This window comes from Canis lupus, chromosome 4, assembly GCF_003254725.2.
Source record: "Canis lupus dingo isolate Sandy chromosome 4, ASM325472v2, whole genome shotgun sequence".
In the NCBI taxonomy this organism is placed as follows: Eukaryota; Metazoa; Chordata; class Mammalia; order Carnivora; family Canidae; genus Canis; species Canis lupus.
In genome coordinates, this window is record NC_064246.1 from 68,658,406 (window position 1) to 68,686,314 (window position 27,909).

General features: G+C 37.2%; 1 protein-coding gene and 3 pseudogenes across 4 annotated transcripts in view; 3 read left to right on the forward strand and 1 right to left on the reverse strand.

The window, feature by feature from the left end:
* On the reverse strand, window positions 1-27,880 carry LOC112652836 (40S ribosomal protein S4-like; annotated as a pseudogene).
* On the forward strand, window positions 8,547-22,074 carry LOC112652835 (beta-arrestin-2-like; annotated as a pseudogene).
* The window catches only part of C6 (complement C6), a 94,945-nt gene continuing 75,583 nt past the window's right edge, over window positions 8,548-27,909 (forward strand). Inside the window, exons 1-2 of one of the 4 annotated variants that reach the window (XM_025436437.3) lie at window positions 8,548-8,686; window positions 12,240-12,273. The gene's annotated coding sequence lies outside the window, so the exon portion shown is untranslated. Of the gene's footprint in view, window positions 8,687-9,088; window positions 9,230-12,239; window positions 12,274-27,909 lie in introns of those variants that run through there. The other 3 variants (XM_025436432.3, XM_025436439.3, XM_049109297.1) reach the window with 3 other exon arrangements.
* On the forward strand, window positions 20,458-21,652 carry LOC112652852 (beta-arrestin-2-like; annotated as a pseudogene).

A 27,909-nucleotide genomic window follows, 5' to 3' on the forward strand; every position in this document is an offset into this window, starting at 1 on the left:
TACCACAGAAATATAACTTTATTACTTTTTTATCGTGTTGTATTATCTTTAATTAAGTATAAAGACTCCTAATCATGTCATCTAGAGACCATTTCACCCACTGCTTTGTTTGACTGCTTTGTTTGGCTCTTGTCTCTCTCTTCAGCAATAGTGAGGCAGATACTCTTTCCACAGGGAAGAGAAATCCACAGTTTGTTGCCTTGGCCAATAACAAAAATGTTGGAGATCTGGGTGGCAAAACCGTTGCTGTTGGCATCTTTCACATGAACTACATCGAAAGAACCAAAGTGTCTCGCTCTGTTGATGGTCATGCCAATTCTTCCCAGGTTTGCACCTCCAGTCACCATATAGAGAGTGTCTGTACCAGTATCAGACTTGATGAAACCAGTAATCTTTCCAGTCTCCAAATCAATCTGAATGGTGTCATTCACCTTGATGAGGGGATCAGGATAGCAGATAGTGCAAGTATCATGGGTCACCAGATGAGGAATTCCTTTTGTCCCCACAAAGATCCTTCTCACTTTGCACAACTTATACCTCCTTATGCCTTATGCCTCCTTATGCACAACTTATGCCTCCTCAGGTATATCCAATGAAGAGCAAAGTGACCCTTGGTGTGATAAATCAGATGGAAATTCTCCCCAGTATTGTCAGTGCTTGATCACATCCTTAAAGCCAGCAGGGTAGGTTGTATCAGTTCAGACCTTGCCATCATTCTTCATAAAAATACTGCATACAGATCTTCTTTACTTTTTCCCCTGTTAGGGCATACCTAAATTTGTTCTTTATGAAAATGATGAGAGGGAGACACTCTCTCAGCTTATGGGGACCTCGTAAGTAGATGCATGAGCGGCAAACACATCAGTCAGGTTATCCAGCATCCAATGCTTTGGAACCGCTACACACTTCACATGCTTTTTGGGGTCAAGAGCCAAAGCTGCAGTAGGCACAAAAAGATAATTTTACAACTTTTAAGAAGATAGAGTGATTTGATTCAAGTTCAAATAGATCACTGAGTAGTTATTGAATATCTATTGTGTGCCTTATTTTCCATTTAATTTTTATTTGGCCTCCATTAGAGTCCTTAAAAGACCCATTTTCATGGAAAAGATGCCATTGCTAATGACAGTTTTTTTGGGAAAAAAAATCTAAATTTGGCCTTAAAAAAAGAACCAGCCCTCCCTGGATTGGGTCTCAGCAGAGGCAGAAGCTTCAGTCTAGCTACCTGTGTGAGTATAGGCAGCTTAGCTGGCCTTTTTAGGGTTCCTGGTTTTTTACCTGAAAAATTAATTAATCTTTAATTAGTGTCTACTCTCTCTGTACTGATCTAAGTACTGATGATACAAAGAAACACAAGACTATTTCCTCAAAGAATGCAAGGAAAGGGACACATTCACAAATAATTATGATGCAGTTTTATAACAGTTGGCACTGACTGCTAAGGTCTCTTTCTTATCTAAAGTCATGTGACCCTATGAGTTTTTAATTAACTTACAAATAATTATATATAAATGAGTATCTTGGAAGAATTTATTGTCTTAAGGATTTAAAATATGCATCTGTGCAATTTATTTGCATTATTAATTTGTAATTAACTGCATTTTAATGTCTTATTACAGAATCATAAGACTCTAAGACTGAAAGTGGTCAGGCATGCATTCATTCCAATTCCCTCTTTTACAGACAAAGAATCTGGGAAACAGAGGCTAAGGGACTTGTCTTCCATCACACAGCTTGTTATTGGCAAAGGCAGGCCAGGCCAACATGTCCCACACTTTACATGCCTCCTTGCCTGTAAAGATATTTTAGTCCAGCATCTCTCTCCCTACTGAGATGCTAAATTCCAGAGCTCTGTCAAATTTATTGCATTTTGTTTATCTTCTCCAGAACTCTTGTGCAGTTTTAATAAAAAGAACTTTAATCTGTCTATTTCACAACTTTTGGAAATTATATAGTAGTATGCTGACACACACTTCTTTGGCCATGGAAGAAAGTTGAACTATATAAACACTAAGATATACTATTCCAAGTTCAATTTCCATTTGCTCTACAATTTTTAATTGGAGTGAGTTTAAATAATGCAGCTGTTTACAAATACAAAGATTTCTTTATTACTCAAACCATGTAGTATCCTATTTTTTTTGTTACTCATAATCAACAAGAGATGTACTAAAGATATGGTTTTCTCTCTCTGAGTTGTCTGGAAGAAGCATAGATTTCCAGAATTTTAGCACTAGAAGGGATCTTAAAATACTTTTAAGTAAGAAAAAAAAACTTCTATGTGAATCTCCATATTTTACAGATGTAGAAGATGAAGCCAAAGGGTCGGCAGCCTTTTCTAAGGTCCCAGACAGCCTTCCCCAAACTAAACCAGAGTTCAGCTCTCTGATTCCCAGGCAGGGCCCATGTCTAAATGAAAGAGCTTTGCTGAAATATTCTCAGAAAATTGTATTTTCATTTTTGATGAATGTAAGGATGCAATTAAACCTATTCTCCTCCAAAAAGAAGTGCCGATATTTGCTATACATCAGAGAAAAGCTTCCAAAAGCTCTCCTGCCCTCTCATTCACAAAGACATTTTCTCCTCAAGCAGTTTGATTGTTCTATATAGATATGCCCTGGATAACCAGTAAACAATCAATTTGTCTTAATGAAAGTCAGACAAAAGGGATGAGACTTCCATATTTGCCCCAGTGATTTTTGTTGGTATCAAAATGGTTTGCTATGGAAATTCCTTGAGCCAATGTTTTCTTCCCACAGATGTTTTCCTCAAAATTTTCCAAGTTAAGGGAAGGTTTGTGTAGATATACTATAAACTAGAACAGAAAGTAGTAGGAGAGTAGGAGATAGCCACCTCTCACAGCGGCACTGAGTGCATTGGTGCTTGGTAGTGGCGCATCCGTCTTTCTGCTATTTCTCTTCCTTTAGCCCCAAAGATCATCAAATCTTCCTAAGTTTTCTTCATCTTTGTTCATGCTTCCCTCTAAATATCTACTTCTTATCTTACTGTGGTATTTCCTGTGTTTTCCTTTTTTGCGGGTATTGGTCCAAATCTACTTGAACACAGAACTATGTTCAGGTATCACAAGCATTTACGTCACAGAAGCAAATCATCTGGGGCACCTGCCTTGTGCTTAGGTCATGATCCCAGGGTCCTGGGACTGAACCTCACATATAGGGCTCACTGCTTGGCAGGGAGCCTACTTCTCCCTCTCCCTCTGCTTGCCCTTCCTCCTGCTTGTGTTTTCTTTCTCTCTGTCAAATAAATCAATAAAATCTTTAAAAAAAAAAGAAAGAAGAAAGAAGAAAGAAAGAAAGAAAAGAAAGAAAGAAAGAAAGAAAGAAAGAAAGAAAGAAAGAAAGAAAGAAAGAAGAAAGAAAAAGAAAGAAAGAAAAGAAGCAAATCATCTAAGGGAAAGAATGGATCTTTCACTTTTATTCTTTCTGTATTGATATTATATAGACATACCTTGACTCCACCTATATTTTGAGTTGAATAGGAAGTCTTTAGTTTATTTTTAAAATAGGCCCCCACTGAACAGGCTCACCTCTTTTGACCTAATTATGAAGAAAACGCCTAGACTTTTCAAAAATATTCTGACTCCCAAACAGAACTGATATTGGATTAAATCTGACCTTTGGGGCACAAACCCCTGAGGCTATTCACTTCTTTTCAGTGGGATTTGCTGATATTTTCCTCTGGTTCTAATGTAGCTTAAAGTCTGTCTTTAAGACAGCTTTTAAAAAATTAGAGAGAAAGCAAAAAGCTAGCCTCAAGGCATAGGCAAACAGTCCAGACTCATCCCTTTGGCAGGCTGAGAAACTTCCATTTGGTTGTGGCAGCAAGCCTAATGAGAAGAAAGCCATTAATTAAATAAACAAAACATTGCAGTTTGGTCAGAGGAGCAATATAGGTAGCAGCACATCAGCCAACTCCCAGCCCTTTCTAGGAGTGAATTACTCATGTTCTAAGGAGTTGGTTTTGTTTAACCTACTGCAATCACTTCCAGAAAGAAGAACTTCAGATTATAAGTTTAGGAATCAACAAGCTTCTCTTGCACTTTGGTTTAGAGGTTAAAGTTAACCGTAACATCTTGGTTGCATTCCTTCCACATGAGGAAAGACTAAAAGAATCGTCTCAATCTCCAGATTTTAGGAGATACATAGCCTAGAACAGTTCTCTTGGTTCTTTTCTTAGATGACTTTACTTACTGGCTCCCATACCCTTGGTTTCTCATGACCTTCCCTGAAAATTTGGGACCACCTCACTCTGGGTCCTGTCTTCTCTCCACTGTACTAGTCATGGTGGAGATACATGATGAAAAAAGCCCTGAGCGCTGTTCTCTGTTATCTGGTCCCTAGCACAGCTGTGGTACCTCATTGGAACCTGGCCTAATGGTTTTCTGCAGTCAGATAATTATTCACAGGACTTATCTTCATTGAGCACATGCTGGGGAGAAAAATAATAGCAGGATACAGGAAACATTATCTGCCTCAGATTCAAAATTGGCTTCCAATGACTTGATTCTGGTTTATGTTATGAGAAGGAAATGAATAGTCTGCCTGTCATTACTATGAATGTTTTTGCTGAACCCCTACCCCATAACCTCAGAAGCATACATTAGAAAACACAGGTGTTTCATGCTGTTTTCCAGTGATGAGGATGAATACCAGAACCATCTATATTGCCTCTTTCAGTCCTTGTTGGGAGCAATGGCACGCATTTGTGCCATGATATCGAGGGAGGGCAATCCCATCAGTATTTCAGTTTATGTGTTATGGCTCCAGATGACCTTTGCTAAACATAGGAATATAACCTGGAAATGGGACATACAGACCCCTAATGAGCACCGTAACAGCTTTGATTAAGATAGGTAGCTTGGGGGGATCCCTGGGTGGCGCAGTGGTTTGGCGCCTGCCTTTGGCCCAGGGCGCAATCCTGGAGTCCTGGGATCGAGTCCCACGTCAGGCTCCTGGTGCATGGGGCCTGCTTCTCCCTCTGCCTGTGTCTCTGCCTCTCTCTCTCTCTCTCTCTCTGTGTGTGTGACTATCATAAGTAAATAAAAATTAAAAAAAAAAAAGATAGGTAGCTTGGAAAAAAAAAAAAAGATTAGGTAGCTTGAATCCAAAGACATAAAGAGAGGTGAGATTTTGATAGAGGAGGAAATTAAGAAAGATTTATTAGAAGTTCAGATCTTTGTAGGTTGTAAAAATAAGGATACTATACACTGAGGAACTATCACACAAGATCTGGATCCCCAGACAATATTTAGAGAGAAACAGCTAAGAGATCCAGGAGGAGGGGAGCCATAGGTAAAATTGGGAGGATGACAATGATGAGAAATAAGATAAGACAGCACCAAAGGTAAACCTTGAGGGAAACTTACCTTTGATTTGAATGTGAACTTGCAGGAATTTGTATGACCTTAAAATGAGTAAATATTGTTCAGATATATGGCCTAAAATTTGTATTTAGACTTGTAAAAAAAAGTCAGATCATCTTAAAACAGCAAATGTTTTGTAGTCAACATACTTAAAGTTTTGATTCATCCTTCTTAAATGAAACAGTGGAACTATTGGCCTATAAGTTACCAACCAGTACATGGTCACTTGTTCTATTGGTCACTGCAAGAACGATCGGTACTTCTATGGTCAATGTGAGGGAAATAACTCCATGAAATAGCCTTCTGCTCCACTGCTAATTTTCCATCCAGGTCACTTTATTCCCTCGTTAATGACTCCATGCTTCAATTCAATCCCAATTATAAAAATAAAAACCACACTGACTTATATACTCCAACATTTCTTATTGCAATAACTTTCTTCCTCAGATTGCGGCCAAGATGAAAACACTTTAGCTAAGATGATTTGAAAGATAAAACTTGTTATTTTACTTCCTGATCCATGAATAAAGAATCAAGGGCATAAGAGGAATGTACTTCCATTTGAATAAATGCTTTCCAGACCGTGGGCATGACTAATTTGTTTTACATTTAAGCCTTCTACTGGATGTCCAAACATATGACCTAGTTAAAGTCTTTTCACAATATTGTAGTTCCTGTTTTCAGAGTGACTCCAAACAGCAGTGACATATAAGGTTCAGTCATGACCAAATGGAGCACAATACACACGTAAAATTTCTGATAATATCAATTGAACTAAATCAAAGAATGTCTTCCAATTTTTTGGTGATAATTAAGAATGAAACATAAAGAAAGATTGAATTTCATCCCCAAATTGGCAAATGAGGTATAGGGGTCTATTCACCAATATGCATAGTCTTGAAAATGGTCTTTTATATCATCCCAGGAAATTCAAACTTCCTGTTTGCTCTGTGTGCTCAGAAATCCTCCAGGAGAGTGAAATAGTAATAGGACAGAGGCCCTTCCTAAGGGAAGGCAAATTGGTTTCTGGTGGTGAAGTCCTTCCTGATTTTCACCCCATAGTACAAACCTGAGCTCTTGCTCCATTTTAACTTATGTCAAGCAGCTTCCCACCTTGGAGTGGGACCATAGACCGCAAATTCTCTGTTGGCTGTGAACTTAGCCCTCTTTATTTTCTGTCTTCATTTTCCTCCTCCTCCCTGTCCACCCTAGTTCCTCAATTCCAGTTTGGTGAAATACGCTTTAGGAAAAGGGACTCTGAAAGGAAGGAATGACAAAAGAACTTTTTAAAAAGGAAGAAAAAAAGGAAAAAAAAGAAAAGGAAGGAAGCAGGGAGGAAAGGAAGAAAAGAGCAGAATTTGCTTACTCATCGTATATTGAGAATACTTCCCCCCCCCCCCGCACCGTTGTTTTCTTGCCCCCAAAGAACATGACTTGCTTGTTACAGCAGTTGGCATATTTTATTCAATTGAATTTCTGTATTCTCACAGTCAAAAACAGAATTTGAAAAGTATTTTTGAAAGCAGGAAAAATCACCCCTTGTGTTGCAGTGATATTGTTATTTTTAAAAATCTCATTAAAAATTAAATAAAAGATCCTGAAACTAATACAACACTGTATGTTAACTATACTGGAAATTAAAGCTAATTTATTTTATTTTATTTTTTAAAAGATTTTATTTATTTATTCATAAGAGACACAGAGAGAGGCAGAGACATAGGCAGAGGGAGAAGCAGGCTCCCTGTGGGGAGACCAATGCAGGACTCGATCCCAGGACCCCAGGGTCACCACCTGAACCAAAGGCAGACACTCAACCACTGAGCCACCCAGGCATCCCTAAAGTTAAAATTTTAATTAAAAAATGAAATAATAGATGTTAATAATTTTTGGACTGGTAAGTGATCATTAAACAATTCTTTTCCTTTCTTTAAGTAGGCTTCACGCTGGGCAGGGCTTGAACTCAAGACCTAAACTGAGAACAAGATTCGGACCCTTAATCAACTGAGCCACCCAGGCACCCTGAGCATCAAACAGTTCTTAAACGACTGTTTTTACCATTTGAAAAATATTAATTGTAAGATAGATTGTAAAAATTTAGATGCAACTCCAATGTCCTTTTCCTGAATTAATGATTGTTAAAAATTTAAATAAAAAGTTATTTCATGTTTAATTTATATTTGTTTAAAACAGAAGTAAAAATGGTAGAAAGAAGATACAGAACAACAGAGTGGTGCCTCCATCTACATCGCCAACAGTGCTGTGGGGTCTCTGGCTTGTTCATCTGGTCCAGAGGGGCCCGGGGCCAATTCATTCCATCAACCCCCCCTCCATGGAACGTTCATCTCTGCCCAGGTTTTCCTCACATCCTGTCCTCCTAGGAAAAGGCTGGTGGAGGCTGCTGGGTGGCCCAGATCACATACACAGACAAAGCCTGGGCTCCGTCTGGCCTGTTAAGAGGGACTCCTGGCTTGTTCTCATCCCTCCTTCCTAGTTCTGTTTCTGCTTCTCAAATAAATGCAACTTGATCACATTAAAAAAAAGTTTTAAGAAACTTCTGTTACAGGATTGCAGGGATCTTGTCTCACACAGTCAAAGAATGGATCTCACAGACACAAAAGGGTGAAGTGAAATGCAAATTATTAAGCGAAGGTGAGAACAGAAAGGAAAACAAAAAGCTTCCTAGAGTGAGAGGGGTCGGGAATGGGTTGCCACTGAGGGCTTTAGTGGCAGTCTTTTATTGAGAACTGACTAGGGAACTTAAATCTTCTTGACATCTCTACCACTGGTAGTACCATGTTTACTTTTTCTTTGAAGTTTGGTGATATTTAGTGGTCCAGCTGTAACTGTCATAGAGATATCTCATCTCTGACATTTAAGACATAACGAAGTCATCTCGTTATGTTCCCTTATCTCTGGTTTTGTCCGCCTCCGCATTTCTCCATATCTGGGATTTTTGTGAGCCTGGTCACATAGCCTCCTGCCTGAGCCTTGTCAGGGGAGTCAGGGGCCTCCTCTCTCTCCTGCCTACACTTTAACCCCTTCCTTACTCGTGGGACAGGACCTGTGGACAGAAAGTCATACTGGGACTGTGAGGAGTGACAGATTGTATACCTTTTAACCAGTGGGGGTGAGAGATAGTGCAAGTCTCCAAGGAATCTGGAAGCAATGCTTTAAGGACCTTGAGGGGCCAGCTGCTGCCAAGATGACGCTACTTTTAAACATGAAGGCACTAGGGCAGCCACGAATTCCTTGAAGAGGGTAACACTCCGCGTGTTTCGGGGATGTCTCTGTGGCCTGCACGCTGTAAGGAGAGTTTAATTCAAGCTACATTTCTTTTGCCTTTGTTTCCCATGCCACTTAAACATGTAGATGTTTTACTCAGGTTTAGGGCTTATAGAGATTTCTTGCTAAAATATGTTTGAGTCTCTCTTAGTTTTATCTTCAATTTAACATTTGTTAAGATTTATTTATTTATTTATTTATTTATAGAGACAGAGCATGTGCAAGGGGGAGGTGCAGGGTGGAGGGTGGAGAAGCAGAGGGAGACAGAGAATCCTAAGCAGACTTTGTACCCAGGGCTCCATCTCATGACCTTGGGATTGTGACCAGAGCTGAAATCAAGAGTTGGATGCTTAACTGAACTGACTAAGCCACCCAGGGGCCCCTTATCAAATTTTATTTTGAAGCTGAGTCTTAGAAACTGGAATGTTTTTGAAGACAAGTACATCTTACCTAAGCATTTCAGGATGTATTGAGATTCCCGATGGGAGCGCATAAGGGGGGCTTGGCTGTGGAGCTGAAGTATGTCCTGTCTTTACTGAAGTATTTCCAAGTCATGGGGAAATGGTAAGTTTTCTACTTTTTTATTATTCTCTTTCCTGTATTGGTGGGCATGCCTGTGAGGTTTGTGTTTCTTGGAATGCTTGCTTAAAAAAAAGAAAAAAAAGGTTTCTAGATTTAAGTCAAGTCAGTAACCAAGTGTTATAGACTGTTTTATAGTACATCAACATATAGTAGTATGAGATGGCTACACCAAAAAGGTCTATGTGAGGTGAGTGGAGATTTTATTTATGCACTTGGAAAGGCAAAACTCCTCCTAGTAGCTTGTCATTACTAACTAAAGTCCAATCTTGTTGTCAAATCTAACATTAATATTTTTATTTGTTCATTCTATTTCTACTTATTAATATTGTTCATCTTTAAGACTAGTATTAAAGACTAGAGAAGTTGTGGAGGATTTGTTTTGTGTTAGTGAACAAATCTGGATTTACTGAAAGAGAAAGCCTGAAAGTACTGATTAAGCCGTTTGATGTTATTATGTGTGAAGACTAGTTTCTCAAAAATTTGCTATGTATCCTTTTCCTGCAGAAAATTCTGTAACCAAGTCACAAAGCTGTTGTGTTGTGTGTGTGTGTGTGTGTGTGTGTACATGCACCAATATAGTCTACCACTTGGTAACCACCTCATTTGCCCAGACTGAGAAGTTAAAATATATTTGAGTTTTATAATAAAATAAAATATATTTGAGTTTTAGAACTTATATTAAGCTCGTGGTGGAATAAAAAGAAAGCATTAGCCTGATACTTTTGAAAAGAAATTAAACTATAGAAAACATTGGCTATAACTTGTGAATAACCTAGAAATCATTATCTGAAAATGGATAATAAACAGACGCATTAAAAAAAATTAGTTCTTCCTCTGAGGTTTAGGTTTTCAGCTGGAGGTGGTTTGCTCCCTAGAGGACATTTGGAAATGTGTGGAGGAGGTTTTTGATTGTCAAAATGACTGGGGACAGCCCGGGGGCATTTAGTGAGTACAAGGCCAAATATGCCAAATAATCTTCAATGCATAGTAGACATTCTGGCTTAATGAAGAACTCTGGCATCATGATGCCAACAGCACCCCTGTTGAGAACTGATGGTGTCCCTATTCTTAATAGGTATGACATATGGGAAATATTAGGAAACTAGACTGGATAATTTTCTTTTTTTTTTTCCAGTGTAGACTCAGGCCAGTAAAATGAACTAATTAGGAAATAAATTTCTTCTTTCTAAAATTATAGTTAACACCCACCATAAACAATTGGTCATTTAAATTCTCAATGTTTGTGCCATGGGGTTTGATGGTTTTATGTAACGTAGTAACTGGAAACAGTAATTTAAACTGGAAACAGTTTAAATCTTATTGTAGGAAAATAGTGCTATTATCTAGGAAAACAAAAGATTTCTTGTAATTTCAAGTGCTCAAAATTCAGACAACTGGAGATTTAATCACTGGGGACCTGAAAAATAGAGTTTAAAATTAAAGTTGAACCTGGTAAGAGCCTAGACATCATTGCCTACATCGTTGATGGGATAAACATAAGAAATTCTAGAAACCTATGTAAATACCAAAGAATAGGATGAAATAAGCTATGTATTCAGTTCAATCCTGGCCAGCTAAATATTTTTATTCTTTGTTTTCCCCATCAAGAAGAACTATGGCTGTATTAATTTCTTCTTAAAAATTTCATCAAATATTTAATTTAATAATTTTTAAGTTGAATAAATAATGTTTTCAAGTCCCTTAGAGCAATATTCCCTAAAGGTAACACCATTTTATTACATTCTTTTTTTAAGTTTGTAAGATGTGATTTCTCAGCTTGATAATGACCCAGGCTCCAGTTCTTTTTTTACTAAACTAAAACCCATGAACATCTTGGTTAATCTCATTGTATATGTGTAGATGTGGTTACTTTCATGCAACAAGTCCCTAGCTTTAAAACCTTTTAATATAAAAAAGATACTTGTGAGCCTTCAAAATTTTTTTTAATCTTCTGTGGTGTGGCTGGATTTTAGTTGTGTATTTCTCTGTTCTCAACTTTTTGAGTTATTGCTGGAAAGCAAAAGAGATAATAGTTTTTATTTACAGTTGACCCTTGGGGTGTGTGGGTGGCTCAGTAAATTAAGCATCCCCCTCTTAATTTCCATTCAAGTCATGAACTCAGGATTGTGAGATAGAGCCCCCTTGATAGAGCAGCGAGGAGTCTGCTTCTCTCCCTCTTCCCCTCTCTCTGCTCCTTCTCACATTCTTTCTCGGTCTTTCCTTCTCTCTCTGAAGTAAATCTTAAAAAAAAAAAATTATAGTTGACCCCTGATACAACATGGAGGTACGGGTGCCAAACCCTGCATAGTTGAAAATCTGTGTATAACTTTTGACTCCCCCCAAATTTAACAACTAACAGTTGACCATTGACTGGAAACCTTGCCAATAACATGAGCAGTCAATTAACACATATTTTGTATAAGTATTTATGCTATATTCTTGCAATAAAGTAAACTACAGAAAAGACAATGGTATTAAGAAAATCATGAGAGAAAATCTCCAAAATCTCCAATATATTTATTGAAAAAAAAATCTACATATAGGTGGACCAAGCAGTTCAGACACATGTTGTTCAAGGGTCAACGGCATTTGACTTTTGGCTAAGTTTAAGCTATTACATTACAGTTAGTTGTACTACAGTTCTGTGTTAGAAAACTCTTTGACATTATCTAAAATAATCCTCACAACAACCATCTAGGTTCAGTGCTATTATTCCCAAACTACAGCAGCAGAGCACTGACATAACTGGGTCCCAAGATCTAATATCTGGAAAGGAGCCTTCCATTCTGAAGCTCTTCCTATAACAGTATATATTCTTCCTATTTTCATTTCAATTATTGCCTCATATTTTAGCTAATAAAAACATTAAATAAAATCTTGAAACTACTACAGTGCTCTAACTTGAACCTAAAAAATTTTTGAATAAGGGTCTGGGCAGAATCCTTTTTCATCCCATGTAGATTAAAGAAATTTATAAAATTTCACTTTACAGGTCTCCTTTGGGACTTTATGCTCTTCAAGAGAAGGTAAAAATAATGATTTTCAAATTTGTTTTATTTTTCTTTTCATCTTTCTATCATTTCTTTTCGTAATACAATAATAAAAACTTTAAATCAAGATTTGGATGATACTATAGATATGTTCTAAAGTGATCAGGAGAATTAAAGCAATTTAATTTTTTGCTGTGAGAACCATCCCTGGTATTATTCTTCATTTTTTAAAAGTCATATCGAATTTTATGATTTAGTAGAAACACAGTGCTTTATAGAAAAAGATATTAACATACATGGTGAAATATTTTCCTATGTGAACTCTTTTCTTTTTTAAGATTTCATTTATCTATTCATGAGAGACACAGAGAGGGAGGCAGAGACACAGGCAGAGGGAGAAGCAGGCTCCATGCAGGGAGACTCCAGGATCACGTCCTGAGCCAAAGGCAGACACCAAACTGCTGAGCCACCCAGGGATCCCCCCTACATGAACTCTTAAATCTGATTTAAAAGTTTTTAGGCTGATGGTTTTTATACGTGTTTCTTTAAAAAAAAAAATCACAGGAAAAGAAAGAATGACGAAAAAGAAAAACTGGCATACAAATAGGAGATCTTTTGAGTTTTGCTGAAAACATAGGCAGAAAAATGGAAGGGTAGCTAGAGGTTGAAATGGGGGTATAATTGTCTTTTGCTGGTTTGATTTTAAGATGGGAAAAATGGGAGCACTCATATAAGTTGATAGGAGCCATCCAATAGAGAAAGAGATTTTGGTGATACATGAAAAGAAGGGAGATATGTCAGGGGAATATTCCTGATTCAGACAGGAGCAGACATGATCTGATACACTTAATTCCACTCCAGACTTCTAGGTGATAATGTGGAGCATATCTCAGACTTATTCCAACTGAGGGGAGAGAAAGCATATCTTTTTTACCAAACCCCCAACTGTCCAAGACTGAGGGCTACTTCAATAGCATTAACTCTCGGGCATTTCTGGCTTGACTCTTGCATGGGCTGATTCTTCCCAGGGTCATTAAAGGGCCTCAGGTAGAGGAGCAGAAATTTCATTAAGGAGGCTTCAGTGTGTAGAGGAGAGCTATGAGGATATGGCTGGCCACTCGTAGCTATTGTCACATCCACACTCTAGATAGGAGATACACTAAGTAATAACAGTTATATCTAGTTCAATAACCAGTTATAAATCAAGAAGAACTAAAATATGTATATACCAACTCAATTCAAGACCTTCTATTTTAAAAGCTTAATGCATTATTATGAAACCCTCTACAAGCTTAAAAAGGCCAAGAACAAAAATTCCTTTAACATAAGTGAATAGTTATTTGTAGTATCTGTAATGCCACAAACCAAGAGAAAAACAATGCTCCCATAAAGCATAAGATGTGTCAACATGAAAACCATGCAATATATTTATTTTTGTTTATGAGACTAACGTGCTACCTATTGCACTAACGGGGTAACTTCCTTATTTTTTAAATGATGCTTAGTCTAGTTAGTTGTTTGCCAGAAGCTTGAACAACTTCCTGTTCCATCACTCTTTGACATATTGTACTCAAAGATTAATTCTTCTTTTGTTGTAGGTAAAATATGCTCCACTTTAAACAAACCCACTTAAGGCCTTAACACTTCTTTGTCTGCTGTCCTTAATAAAACCAGGCTCTCTCCTGACCTTCCCCAGTAGTAGCTGCTACTTATCAAGCTTATCAGAAGGTCAGGAAATAGAAGTTAGTGTTCTTCCTCTCCTGTACCCTTGACCCTCTATCTTCTTCTTCTAGATCATAACTCTTGTATTTCTTCTAAAGTTCTCTTTTTCTCTGGGGATTAATTCAGCCTCTAATCCCACAGATTAGCTTTTAGGCCGTTTCTTTTCTCACTTCCCAAGGAAAACCTCCCTGATTCCAGACTCTCTGCCCCTGCACTTCCATCTTGTACCTCGCCTTCATTACACTGTGAATGATTGGGATTATAATAAAATTCTAAATTTATCTATATATATTTACTGTCAGTACTTTAGATGGCCCTCTGAATTCTAGCAATTTCCATTAAATTTTTTTAATTTGATCTTCATGATAACTAATTTTATCCCAAGTTTACAAATGAAGAAAGTGAGGCTGATAAAGTTAAGAAACTTGCCAATATCCAGCAGGTAGAAGGCTGTGAGCCAGCCCGGTGTCAACTCAAGTAGCCCAACTCCAGAACTTGCTCTTCTGCCCACACTACTTCACTCCTCCATAGTATTTTAACTTGTTTTTCATTATTGTTCATCTTCTTGAAAGTCTCTAAGCTTTTGAAAAAAGAGATCATATGTACTTTGCCACAAACCTAGGTCCTGGACTCATTTTTGACACAAAACAGGTGTCTGATTTACATTTGCTGAATAAATGAATGAACCAGTTGATACCCAATTCTACATTGCAAAATAACTGAAGGAATAATTGATAGGTTGGTGATGGGTCAGTCATTTTATTTTCCTATGATAAAATCGAGCATATTGACTAAAACAGAATCATACTAATCCATAGCACATGCATGTAGATTCTATTTTTGAAAATTGTCATTTGCATGTAAACATTTCAGTTTAGATTGGATGGAAAAAGGCCACTTTCAATTACTGAAGTATCCCTAAAGGGATAAAATTTGATTCCCCAAATGTATATTGCAATTAGCCAAGGCAATAAGATTTCCTTAATGGATATAAATAAATAAAAGCTTTTCCAATAATTTTTAAAATTTATACCCAAGATTACACTAAATGTTATCAAGAATATAAAAGGAGAAGATCTAAACTTTGTTTTTAAGTGCTTTAGTTTGATATGTGAGACATAATGAACAGGCCAAGAAAATGTCTAATCAATGATATCTTATATGACACAGATTGTAACAATTACAGATATTCTGAGCTGGAACTTGTGCCTGCGAGATGGAGAGGTCAAGACAGTTTAGGGGAGGAAATAGGCTTTGGCTGAGAGAATACAGGCTTTTCCTGAGTGGGTTGAAGGGATTTTAGGACAAGGGCAGGAAAGGATAGAGAAGTGAGCAGACAAGTGGGGAGTTGGAGAGTAGAACAGCAAGCAAGTTGCTTGCTGTAAAAACAGTTTATGGTAGGAAAGAATTACAATGCTCTATTAGAAACCAGCTGGCTGATGGAAGAGTGTGACTGCCAAGCTGAGCATTTGACTCAACATAGAGAGCCACTGTGGATTAAGAGCAGAGTGTGGACACTAAACAGAGGTTACTAGGAAATAAAACCAACATTATTTTTAGAAGGATAAAGGAAGAACAGAGGCTGAAAGTAGAGAGATCAGCTAGGAGACTACCACAGTTACTTAAACATGAGGTGAAAGGAGCCTGGATTCTAGTTAAGACAAGAGGAATCAAGGGCACCTGAGTGGCTCAGTGATTGAGCATCTGCCTTCAGCTCAGGTCACGATCCTGGAGTCCTAGGATCAAGGCCCACAGCGGGCTCCCTGCAGGGAGCCTGCTTCTCCCTCTGCCTAGGTCTCTCATGAATAAATAAATAAATAAAATCTTTAAAGAAAAAAATAAGACAGAAGGAATAAAGAGATGTAAGGAAGCCTATGAAGGCAGCATTGAAAGGGCCTGTTGACTGACTAGGGCATATGGGTCTGCAGAAAGGAAGAAATAAATGGTGACATCAAGGCTAGAAGTCAGGAGAATTAGAAGCTCATATTTAGATACACTGCTCTGGAGGCGACTGAAAGAATAAGCATGGGATTTCTGAAGGCTTTTGCAACATGAGAAAGAAACTTAATGTAAAATCTTAGCTAGAAATGTATTTGGGAATGACACACAATTTACAAATTATTCTTTTAAATAACAGATCATAAAAAAATAAAAAGATTGTAGATTTTTTTTTATTTCTTAAGGAAACATTCTCCTTACAAGTGTAAGTTGATATTTACCTACTAGAACTCAGATGTTCCTCAAAAATGTAACTTTGTTTTCTGTGAGTTCTTCTTGCCTTTCTGCCCCTAACTCAGTGATTGAAGAAAAACATCTTAAACTTGAAAATTAGTATTACTGATCAAGGAAAACATTCAATTAGCTCAAAATTTAAGTTCTCCATCAATATTGTCTTTTACTCTGTCATAGGATTTCTATTCTACCTTCTGTGTTTCAAGATTCATCCAAATATTCAAAAAGGTGGTGAAGTAGGGCCTCTAATCCACAGACTGTCATACCGTGCTCGCTGCCACTGTGAAGGGCTTTGTCCTACTGATGTGCTCAGCATCTAACACTGGTATTAATTTTGATCTAGTCTTTCCTTTAGCCTTTTAAGGCTTATGTGGACACCCACTATAAAACGTGTGTTCCTTGTCATAGTATCTAATCAAGACATTTTTGGTTTCATCAGTTTTCTCAATATTTTCTTGTTCCTCTCTCAAGGCACATAAGAGTTGTGGATACTACAAATAGGCTTCCCACAATTAGTAAAATTATCCCCAGTCCATTTACTTCTGCCAGCATTGCTGCTTTCTTGTTCAACCGCCATATTGTTTGTGACACCATTCTGAATCCAGGACTTTTCTGCAAGCTTTGTAATCTTTTCAGTCTATGTCCATTGTATCAGAGTTCAAGGTCCAATATTTTTGGGTTCCCCATGACTTATCTGGATATGTTTTTCTATCACCTAGGTTTTAAGTCTGGGAGAGAGTGGTACCAAAATTTAATGGTGGCCTAGAGCCAGCTTATTTATACCAGCTCATAAAAGTTCAGAATTGTTGCCAGCTAGCTGTTAAACATAGACTTTATTTTAAGTTTAATTATATGAACTTTCATTTAAGTTAATTAAAAACAAAGGCAATAAATATTTCAAATCATTACATCCTAAATTGTAATACATTTTTACTAATTTTATTAACATTTTACTAAAAAAAGATTTCACTAATAACTATGCCCTTAAAGTTACTTATGTCTATTCTCTCTTTCTAACTCTGCACTCAATAATATCAGATTGGCAGCTTGAAATTGTCCATAATGTAAGTATTTACACAACAGAAATTGACAAATGCTATAATTGTTATACATACACCAGCACACTGCTGATGAGCGTCTCTTGCCTATTACTTCCTTAAACTTTTCATCTGTTCTTCTCTTCTTTACAGTGGTCTAAGGGTTATATTACTACTTCTTCATGTGTGACAAGACTTGCTTTTGCATCTTCCTCTTTTACTGGGTCAAAAGATATACTAATGGTATTTATTATTTATTAATAAAGAAGGGCAGTGGAGAGCCTGGATTTTAAAAATATATATGATCCTTATTGCTTAACTGCTAACTTGCTTTCTAAACCCTGTCTTTGTAATGAATAAAAGGACAGATCTAAGCCAAGACTCCAAATCATCCCAAACTCCAAATTAATACAGTTCCATTAGTGAGGACTTATAGCAACAAGTAGTAATAAATTGTCTATCTTGAGTTCTGAATAATCCACGATTGCAAATGTACTTCCATATTTTACTATCTTAGCATTCTTGATTTCTCATAACTTTCCAGGTTTCTCATGGTAATAAATCTGATTTAACTAGTAATTAATGAACAAGAGTAATTGTATTCGGTTGGCATCTTTAACAAATGGAAACACCTTAAGCACAGCAATGTCAAAGCAGAGGATTTTCTGTGCTTCTTTTTCCACAAATGGTATGGAGGATGTAGAAGATTGCTTCCTTAGTCACTAATAATCATTTACAAAATTGGAGAGACCATAGGCTAATGAATCTTTCAGCTTCTTCTCGCTTCTACACTCAGTCCTAGTCCAATTAAGCTCTAAACTAAATCTCTATCTTCTCACTCTGTTGATTAAATGGCCACTTTGCCAGATAGAATTTAAAAGAACAAGCATTTGGGAAATATATTTATTGCCACATTTTCTGATGAAACGATTCTAATTGCAGAGTATTGCAACATTTTCCAAACAAAAGAAACTTAGAATAACAAAGTTTCACTCTGGGAAAATGCTAGAATCCCCCCTCCCCCAACCCGCTCCTCAGGAACATTAAGGGAAAGTGGAATTTCTATTATCGAGACAAGGAATCTAGTTACTCTAGAGTGTTTTTATATTGATATCTTGCAATTGTATAGTGTTTTTTTACCTTTATTCTTCAAAATAATAATGTAAAATTTACCCAGAAAGGATCATTCTTGAGATAGAATATTACATAGGTGATACTCTTCACCTAGTTTTGCAAACTCTGGCTATGAAAACCTTGACTCTAATGGTTAAGCAGAACTTACACATCCAGATGTCACATGTAGCAATTCTTGAAGGTTTTAATTTTATCTCAATTTATTGAGAAAACAGAAATATTTGTGGTAATGATTGAAGTAATATTTAGTAGCAGTAATGCTGCCGTATATGTATGATAACCAAAAGAAAAAGAAATAAACTTAATGAAAGACTTAAACTGGAAAAACACATTGATAAGGTTCTCACATTACTTGTTGATAACCCAGCATAGCTAGAAAAAATGATCTGGTCTCCTCTGGGTTTGTCTCACAGTGATTTTCTTCTCTTTTCTTTCTTTTCTTTTCTTCTTTTTTCTTTTCTTTTCTTTTCTTTTCTTTTTTTTCTTTTCTTTCTTTTCTTTTCTTTCTTTTCTTTTCTTTCTTTTCTTTTCTTTTCTTTTTAAGATTTTATTTATTTATTCATGAGAGACACAGAGAGAGAGAGGCAGGGACACAGGCAGAGGGAGAAGAAGGCTCCATGCAGGGAGCCCGACGTGGGACTTGATCCCAGGAATCACGATCACGCCCCGGGCTGAAGGCAGACGCCCAACCGCTAAGCCACCCAGGTGTCCCTCACAGTGATTTTCTTTCAAATCTTCTAAGATAAGAGAGCTTTTTTTCCCTTCTCATCCCTTATTAATAACTGCGATTATTATTATTTTTTTTTTTGCTCATGCACTTACTTAGAAGCAACTGAGTGTTTATTACATTCATACAGATGTTTGGCTCCTTATAAAGTGCTCTACAAAAAGCTAATTGCCTACTTTTCTGTAATAGAAATAGCTGCATCTTGTTTTAGCTCTATGTTGTTTTCTTACCTAATTGCTCTATGACACTCATCCCTCTGCCATGATGCAAACATTCCACACGTGAAGAGTTTCTCCATCTATGTGGTCAATAGAAAGCATTACATCTTCCTTAGAGAACTGAGGTGAACATGGATCTGTCATATCACATATGGTTCCAGTGGTTTTTTTGTAGACAATGGATCGAGCAACAACGCTAGCAACAATTTAATCCCTCATTGCTTAACTATTTTATGTTAGTATCTTCTATGCCATAATTTCCTTGCAGATCTGTGGGCTTATTTACTTTTGACAATTCTATGAAGGAGTAGTTAGAACAATTATCATTTCTTTATTTTACAGATGAGGAAACTGAGCCCTAAAAATGTTAACTGACATGCCCAAGGTCAAATAATTGGTAACTGAGCTATTATAATCTTCATATAGAGAAATATTTATGATATATTGTCAAATGAATTTTTAAAGTACATAAAATGGAAAAATACATATAAAGATTATATGCATAATAGAATATTAATTGAAAATATACACATATATGCGTGTGAAAAAGAAATACTGCTCAAAAAGTACATTTTATAAATATCAAATAGGCAATAATAGATACTATGTTTACAGAGAAAAGCAGACATGGTCCATGCCACACTAGAACTAATAATCTAGTGAAAGGGACAAATGCTAATCAAATAAATACAAAAACAAATCTATAATAACACATCATGAAAAAAGTGTAAAGAAAAAAACCAAGGTGCTATGAATAGCATCTAATTTAATATAAATAAAGGTTGATTAGACTCTGAAGAAGTTAATTGAGGCAGAAAACAGAAAGATGACTAGGAATTAGCTAGGTGAAGATGCTGGAAGGTTTTTAATTTTTCTCTTTACTTTTCTGACTTTCCCAATTTCTATAAAACACGAGTGTTACTTTACTAATCAGAAACGGTGCATGTGAGACTTTGATTCTCTCTCTGGCAGAGTACTTTCTATCAAACCAAACTTCCTAGAAAAGCAACTCTCAATGCTGAAATTAAAAAGAATAATAAAGGCAAGAAATAGTTTAGCAACAAAGGAGCCTGAGAAAAGGAAAACCCACTTTAGTAAGAGAAATTCTCTGCCACTTTTTCTTTTAAAAATTTGCTGATATATGAGCACTATGGGCCAGAGTCCTAACAAAGAGCAGCAGATCAGAGCTTTTTGCTACTTCACAGTGCTGGGGGGTGGGGAGGTGGGGGGACAAAGGCTAGGAGGATGTTGAAGATAGCCAGAGCTCAAGGGATGGGTGGGTAATGCTGTTCGGGAAGATTTTAATGCATTTCTTAACAGTAACTGATAGAAACAAGCATCTAAAAATCAGTAAAGGTGCAAAAGACTTGAGGGATACTATTAATACGTTTGGCCTGATTAAAGTAGATAAAAGACTAAAAAACTTCATACACATTTTTTGAGTATATGCAAAGCATTTACCGTATGTTGGTAAATGATCATATATTGAGCCATAATGCAAGTCTCAGTGGTTTGGAGGCATGGATATATAAATATAATCCCAAGCAGCAGGGGAATTTAGCTATGTATAATTATTCCACAATAGCTGGAAGCGGAGGGCGCACATGCTCAGTGGCATAGGGAGGAGAAGGGACTTGGCAGCAGGCTGGGAGGTTGCGAGCTAGCCACCAACCCAGTGGGCAGCGGGTGTGCGCACCCATGGAGGGAAACCAGACACCAGGGTCTTCAAGAAGTTGTGCTCTAACTTCAAGCTTGAGGCGTACTTGGGCAACCAGGTCTTTGTAGACCACCTAGACAAAGTGAACCCTGTGGATGGTGCGGTGCTTGTGGATCATGACCACTTAAAGGATCACAAAGTGTTTGTGACCCTCACCTGCACCATCTGCTATGGCTGCAGGACCTGGATATAATACTTCAGAATTGGCCCTAGTCTGTCACACTGCAGCCAAACCCAGCAGACACCGGGAAGGCCTATGGAGCAGACTTTGAGGTTTGACCCTTCTTTGCCAAATCACTAGAAGAGAAAAACCACAAAAGGAGCTCTGTGTGTCTGGTGATCTGAAAGGTACAATTTGCCCCAGAGAAACTGGGCCCCAGCCTCCAGCAGAAACTACCCACCACTTCATGTGTGACCTGTCCTGCACCTTGAGACTTCCCTGGGCAGGGAGCTATATTACCATGGGGAGCCCCTCAGTGTCAACGTCCATGTCACCAACATCTCCACCAAAACAGTCGAGAAGATCAAAGTCTCTATGAGATAGTATGCCAACATCTGCCTCCTAAGCACTGTCCAGTACAATTGGCCTGTGGCTCAGATCAAACAAAATGACCAGGTGTCACCCAATTCCACATTCTGAAGGTGTACATCATCACTCTGCTGCTCAGTGACAACCAGGAGAAGCATGGTCTTGCCCTGGATGGGACGCTCAAGCACAAAGACACCAACTTGGCTTCCAGCACCATTGGAAAGAAGGTGCCAACAAGGAGGTGCTGGGAATCCTGGTGTTCTACGGGTCAAGGTGAAACTGGCAGCGTCTCATGGTAGGGTATCTCCGTGGAGCTGCCTTTTGTTCTTATGCACCCCAAGTCCCACCACCACATCACCTTCCTCGGGCCCCAGATTGCTACTCCTGAAACAGATGCCCCTGGAGACACCAGCTATACCACAGATGATGATACCATGTTTAAGGACTTTGCCCAGCTGGCACTGTAGGGGATGAAGGATGAGGACAACAAGGATCAGTTCTGCTAGAAGGGAGCTGCAAGAAAGGGGTGGGCAATGCTGGGAGAAGAAGGATCCCAGCCTCTCTGCCCTCCCTCCTCTAAGCAGCTTCCTCAGCCACCTCCTTCCCTCACCAGGCACTCCCACACATGCACTGAATCCATCTCTTCTTGAATGTAGGCATTACTTTTTTGACTCCAACTGTGCCTCCCTAACCCCCCAGTGGGTGGCAAGCTGTGTTCAAATCTATAACTTTTGGAGGGGGATGCTTAAAAGAGGAGTGACTGTAGAGCAAGTAGGGAGAAAGAACTACCACATTAAACCTCATGCCAAAAGCCCCCCCGACACACACACACACTCTTCCTCCCTTTCCTTCATGAGACTCAGAGGCCATTTCTTTTTTTCTGAGCATAAAAAGAAAATAAATTTTAATAGGAAAAAATAAAATATTTGGAAGTAATACACTTCTAGATTATCTATGGATCAAAGACATAATAAAAATAGAAATCAGAAAATATTTTAGTTTGAATAAGAAATGCAACATATTAATCGTATAGAATAAAGCAAAATCAGTGCTCAAAGAGAAATTTTTTTTAAAGATTTTATTTATTTATTCATGAGAGACAGAGAGAAAGGCAGAGACACAGGCAGAGAGAGGAGAAACAGGCTCCATGCAGGGAGCCCGACGCAGGACTCAATCCCAGGACTCTAGGATCATGCACTGAGCCAAAGGCAGAAGCTCAACCACTGAGCCACCCAGGCGTCCCAAAAGGGAAATTTAAAAACCTTAAAATACATGTGTTAAGGGGGGAAAGGCTGAAGGCAAATGATTTGTTTATTAAATATTTTTTTAAAATTAAACCTAAACTAAATGAAAAGAAAATGATAAAGAGTAGAAATTAATAAAACAGAAAATAAATATGCTAAAGAGAAAAATCAATAGGCCAAAAATTAGAGTTTTGAAATAACTAATAAAATTAAGAAACCTTAAGACACAGAATAATTATTAGTAATAAAAATTTTAGTATCAGGAATAATTTAAAACGATATCACTAAAGAGGCTATAGAATCTAAAAATACAAGTATATTTTGAACAACTATGCCAAAAAAAGAAGAAAAAAGAAATAGACAAATTCCTAGGGAAAAAAAAAAAACTTAGCAAAAATGACACAATTAAAAAAACAGATAGCCTGTAAAGTCCTATTTCTATTAAATTGATTGTATATTTTATTAAAACATGTATTTCTCAAAAAACTCAGATCTATATTGGACTTACTCATAAATATTTAAAAATAACATCAACCCTTTTAAAAAAAAAATTATTTATTTATTTGAGAGAGAAAGAGAGAGCACAAGCCAGAGGGAGAGACAGAGGAAGAAGGAGTGGTAGTAGCAGACTCCCTGCTGAGCAGGAAACCCATTGCTGGACTTGCTGGATCCCAGAACCCTGGGATCACAACCCAAGCCAAAGGCAGACACTTAACTGACTGGGCTACCCAGATGCCCCAAAAAGAATGTCAATCTTAAACAAACTCTTCCCCAACATAGAAAATGAGCAGACCACTTGTTCAATATGGCCAAGTGAAGCTTAGCACTAAAATTTGACAAATATATTTCAAGAAAGAAAAATTACAAGCTAATCTTTCTCACGAACATAAAGACAAAAATCCTAAATACATACCAGCAAATCAAATGCAGGTATTTCCAGAATGCACTTATTCTGAAAATGCACTTATTCTGATTTGAGATTTAAAAACCAACTGTTATCTCCAGATGTGATACTGTCAGACAAACCCAAAGTGATGAATATTCTAAAAGTAGCTGCCCTTTATTCTTCAAAATTGTCAATGCCACTAATGACAACAAAAATTTAGAAACCTGTTCTTGTATCAAGGGAGACAGTGATGACTAAATGAAACATGTGATCGTGGGCTGGATTCAGTACTGGAGAGGAAAAAAAGCAATAAAAAATAATATTGGAACAATAATATTGAAATATGAATAATATAAACTGTATATTAAATCAAAACACTCTACCAATTACTAACTTTTCTAAATTTGGTAACTGTATTAGATCAACAGTAGACTCCATAGAAACTCATAGAAGCAGAGAGTAGAATGGTAGTTGCCAGGGACTGAGGGAAAGGGATAGTGGATGACAAAGGATACAAGGTTTCAGTTATACAAGATGAATAAATCTTAGCAGTCCACTCTATAGCATAATGCCTTAGTGAACAATACTGTATTATCTTAAAATTTTGCTAAGAGGGCAGAACTTCTATTAAGTGTTATTATCAGGTGCACAAAATAATAACGAGTCTGGGAGGAAACTTTTGGAGGTGATGGGTATGTTTATGGCATAGATTGGGGTGATAATTTCACAGGTGCATACTTATTTCTGAATTTGTCAAGTTGTAAGCATTAAATACATGCAACTTTGTGTATGTTAATCATGCTTCAGGGCAGCCCGGGTGGCTCAGTGGTTTAGCGCTGCCTTCAGCCTGATCCTGGAGACTCGGGATCGAGTCCCACATCAGGCTTCCTGCATGGAGCCTGCTTCTCTCCCTCTGCCTGTGTCTCTGCCTCTGTGTGTGTGTGTGTGTGTGTGTGTGTGTGTGTGTGTCTCATGAATAAATAAATAAAATCTTAAAAAAATTCTCTAAAAAAAATCATGCTTCAATGAATTGTTCTTTTAAAAAAGTAGACTGGATAAACTGAAATTCATATAATGGGACTTATCTTTGTTCTCTTTCACACTTCTAAGCCTCAGATGACACTGGTTTTATCAAAATAGACTGCTTCGCTTCTCCTATTAGAAAAGATAGGGCCGATGCAGTCACTCAAAAGGTCAATTAGGCATATTTCATGATGTCAATAAAAGGTATTTTGAGATCTATTTTCCTGAAGGGTAGAGCTATCTGCATACCATCTTGAAGGTTTCGTTTGGTGATCCTGCACTGGGGATTGCTCATCCACCCAGACTATTTTCTAGATGTTGCCTCCCCGGGATTTCTTCCAGCATCACTGGAAAGAAGAGCAGAAAAAGCACTTTTATTCAAGCACAGTTTCATTCAACCATCTAGTCCTCACAGAATAATGAAATTATCATAGTTTTGTAACTAATTCTCTGCTACCCTCTTTGTTTTCCTGCCTCTTTTGACGTATATCTCCCCAATGCCCAGTAGGTAACAATACCTGCTAATCCCTAAATGTCAGCTATAGGAGAAACCATAAAACCAAAGCATTCATTTATCATAATAGTACCCCAGGCAAGTTCAGCTTCAAGCTGAATACAAATCTTTCCCTCACAGTCTCATGAATTGTATTCTTTATATCTGGTATCAAAGAGATTGGGAAGCTTAATTTATAGAAGAAATTCAAAAGGATTTATGCATGTTAAAATTTTTTATGATGGGGGCGGAAAATGGGGGAAGGTATCTGGTTAGATGAATACGGTTAAAAGATTATATTTATTCCCATGTAGGAGGCTACATGAATTTCTACTGAACATAGTAATTGGCCATATAAACTTATTTCATCAAGCTCCTATTGTAAGAGGAAGGAAATAAGATGTAAATCCAAAAGGACAAGAACAGAGACTTCAGTAGACATAATATTTCAATAACTTTTGGAAACAGAAAGCAGATGGAGGAATAGTGTCTGATTTGGAACAAACTATATGCTAAAAGGTACATGAGGCGAAAACTAAAGAGGAGTCACTTTTTAACCTGCAGAACCCCTGGGAGGCAAAGGACTTAGAGGCATCAGGTTAACTTGCTCAAGACAGGCAACCACCTCCCCATCTTCTCTAGCAGGAGACACTAGGCCTGGAAAATCAAATCTTAGACACAGATCGAAGATCGGAAAATGATAAAATTATGGATATACAGGGGCACCTGGGTGGCTCAGGTGGTCCTGGGATCAAGACCTCCATCTGGCTCCCTGCTCAAAGGGGAGTCTGCTTTGCTTCTCTCTCTATCTCTCTCTGCTCCTCCTCATCACTCATTATCTCTCTCTCTCAATTAGATAAATAAATTTTTAAAAAAAATTTTTATGATAGTCACAGAGAGAGAGAGAGAGAGAGAGAGGCAAAGACATAGGCAGAGGAAAAAGCAGGCTCCATGCACCGGGAGCCCGATGTGGGATTCGATCCCAGGTCTCCAGGATCGCGCCCTGGGCCAAAGGCAGGCGCCAAACCACTGTGCCACCTAGGGATCCCAAAATCTTTAAAAAATTGTGGGTATTGCGATCCCTGGGTGGCTCAGCAGTTTTGTGCCTGCCTTCAGCCCAGGGCGTGATCCTGGAGACCCGGGATCAAATCCCACATCAGGCTCCCTGCATGGAGTCTGCTTCTCCCTCTGCCTCTCTCTCTCTGTGTCTCTCATGAATAAATAAATAAAATCTTAAAAATTAATTAATTAATTAATAATAAATTAATAATAAAAAAATTAAAAATTGTGGATATACATTAAAAAGCCATTATTTTCCCTTTTAATTGCTCTGAAACACATATGATAGTTTAAATCAGTTTCACAACCTTTTTTTCATTATCACTCCCTAAGAAACTTTTAGACTTTTTTTCTAATTGCTCATCTTCTGCAATAAATTTTAATACCCATGATGATATATTGTATGCTTGCTTATATGTAATATGCATATCTGTGCTTTACACATAAAAAGAAAAAACATAAAGTTCATTTTTTTTTTGCTCAACACAGGCTTCAGAATGACTACATTTTTAAAAGTTAAAATGTTAAAAAGTTATTGTTATGTAACAATTTCATTATTGTGTGATTATTGCACAGTAAATTTTAATGTAACTTATTTAGTTCTATAAATTTTAATGTATGAAATTAGTATAATAATTAACAACATATATAATATACAGCAATAAGAGGTTTTGAACCCATTAGAGTTTTTAAAAAGTAATTTACATTGACTGTTGAACAATGCAAGGGTTAAGAGTGTTGGCCTCCTGCACAGTGAAAAATCCACATATAGCTTTTGATTCCTGTAAGATTAACTACAAGAGCCTACCATTGACCAGAAACCTTAGCAATAATATAAACATTTGATTAACAGATATTTTGTATGTTATATATATTATATATTGTATTCTTACAATAAAGTAAACTAGAGAAATATTAAGAAAATCATAAGGAAGAAAAAATATATTTATAGTTCTGTACTGTACTTATCAAAAAAATTTGCATGTAAGTAGACTCATGTAGTTCAAACCTATGTTGTTTAAGAGTTAGCTGTAATTTAAAAATTAAATTGCTTAAAAACTATTTTTAGTGAACTCAACTTTTACTTTTTGCTTGATATGAGAAAATAACTTTTAAATAACTGCTAGATGTTCATTTGGATATTGTCAACATTTCTTTCTTTTCAGCACTTGATATAATAGACTGAATAACTTATTGAATTGAATAAAAAGTATAAACTATTTTTATTTCATTCTAAAGCCTATGTCACACATAAAAACACTGAGGATCACACATAAACAACGTCTCATGATTATGCCTCCTCTTGCAATATCCCTCCAGAAAGAGCAAATAATCAAAGAAAAGAAGTCACTTGCTCACCGTAGATTTTAGCGCTAATCTTGTATACATTCTGGGTAACTTCCATAAACTCCATGTCAATGCTGCTTGTGTGATTCCCAAGAAACCCAATAAGAGGAATTACATTCTAAGGAATAAGGTTCTATTGGGTAGGATTAAGCTCCACAGGACCACAGACTATTGTAGTATCTAAGAATTTTTAACCACCCCCACTAACAATCAATTTTCATCCTCTTGAGGGCAATGTTATCCCTCTTGTGAATGCATAATTTACAGCAAAAATTCTAACAGTGTATTCAGGAGTATACTTGAA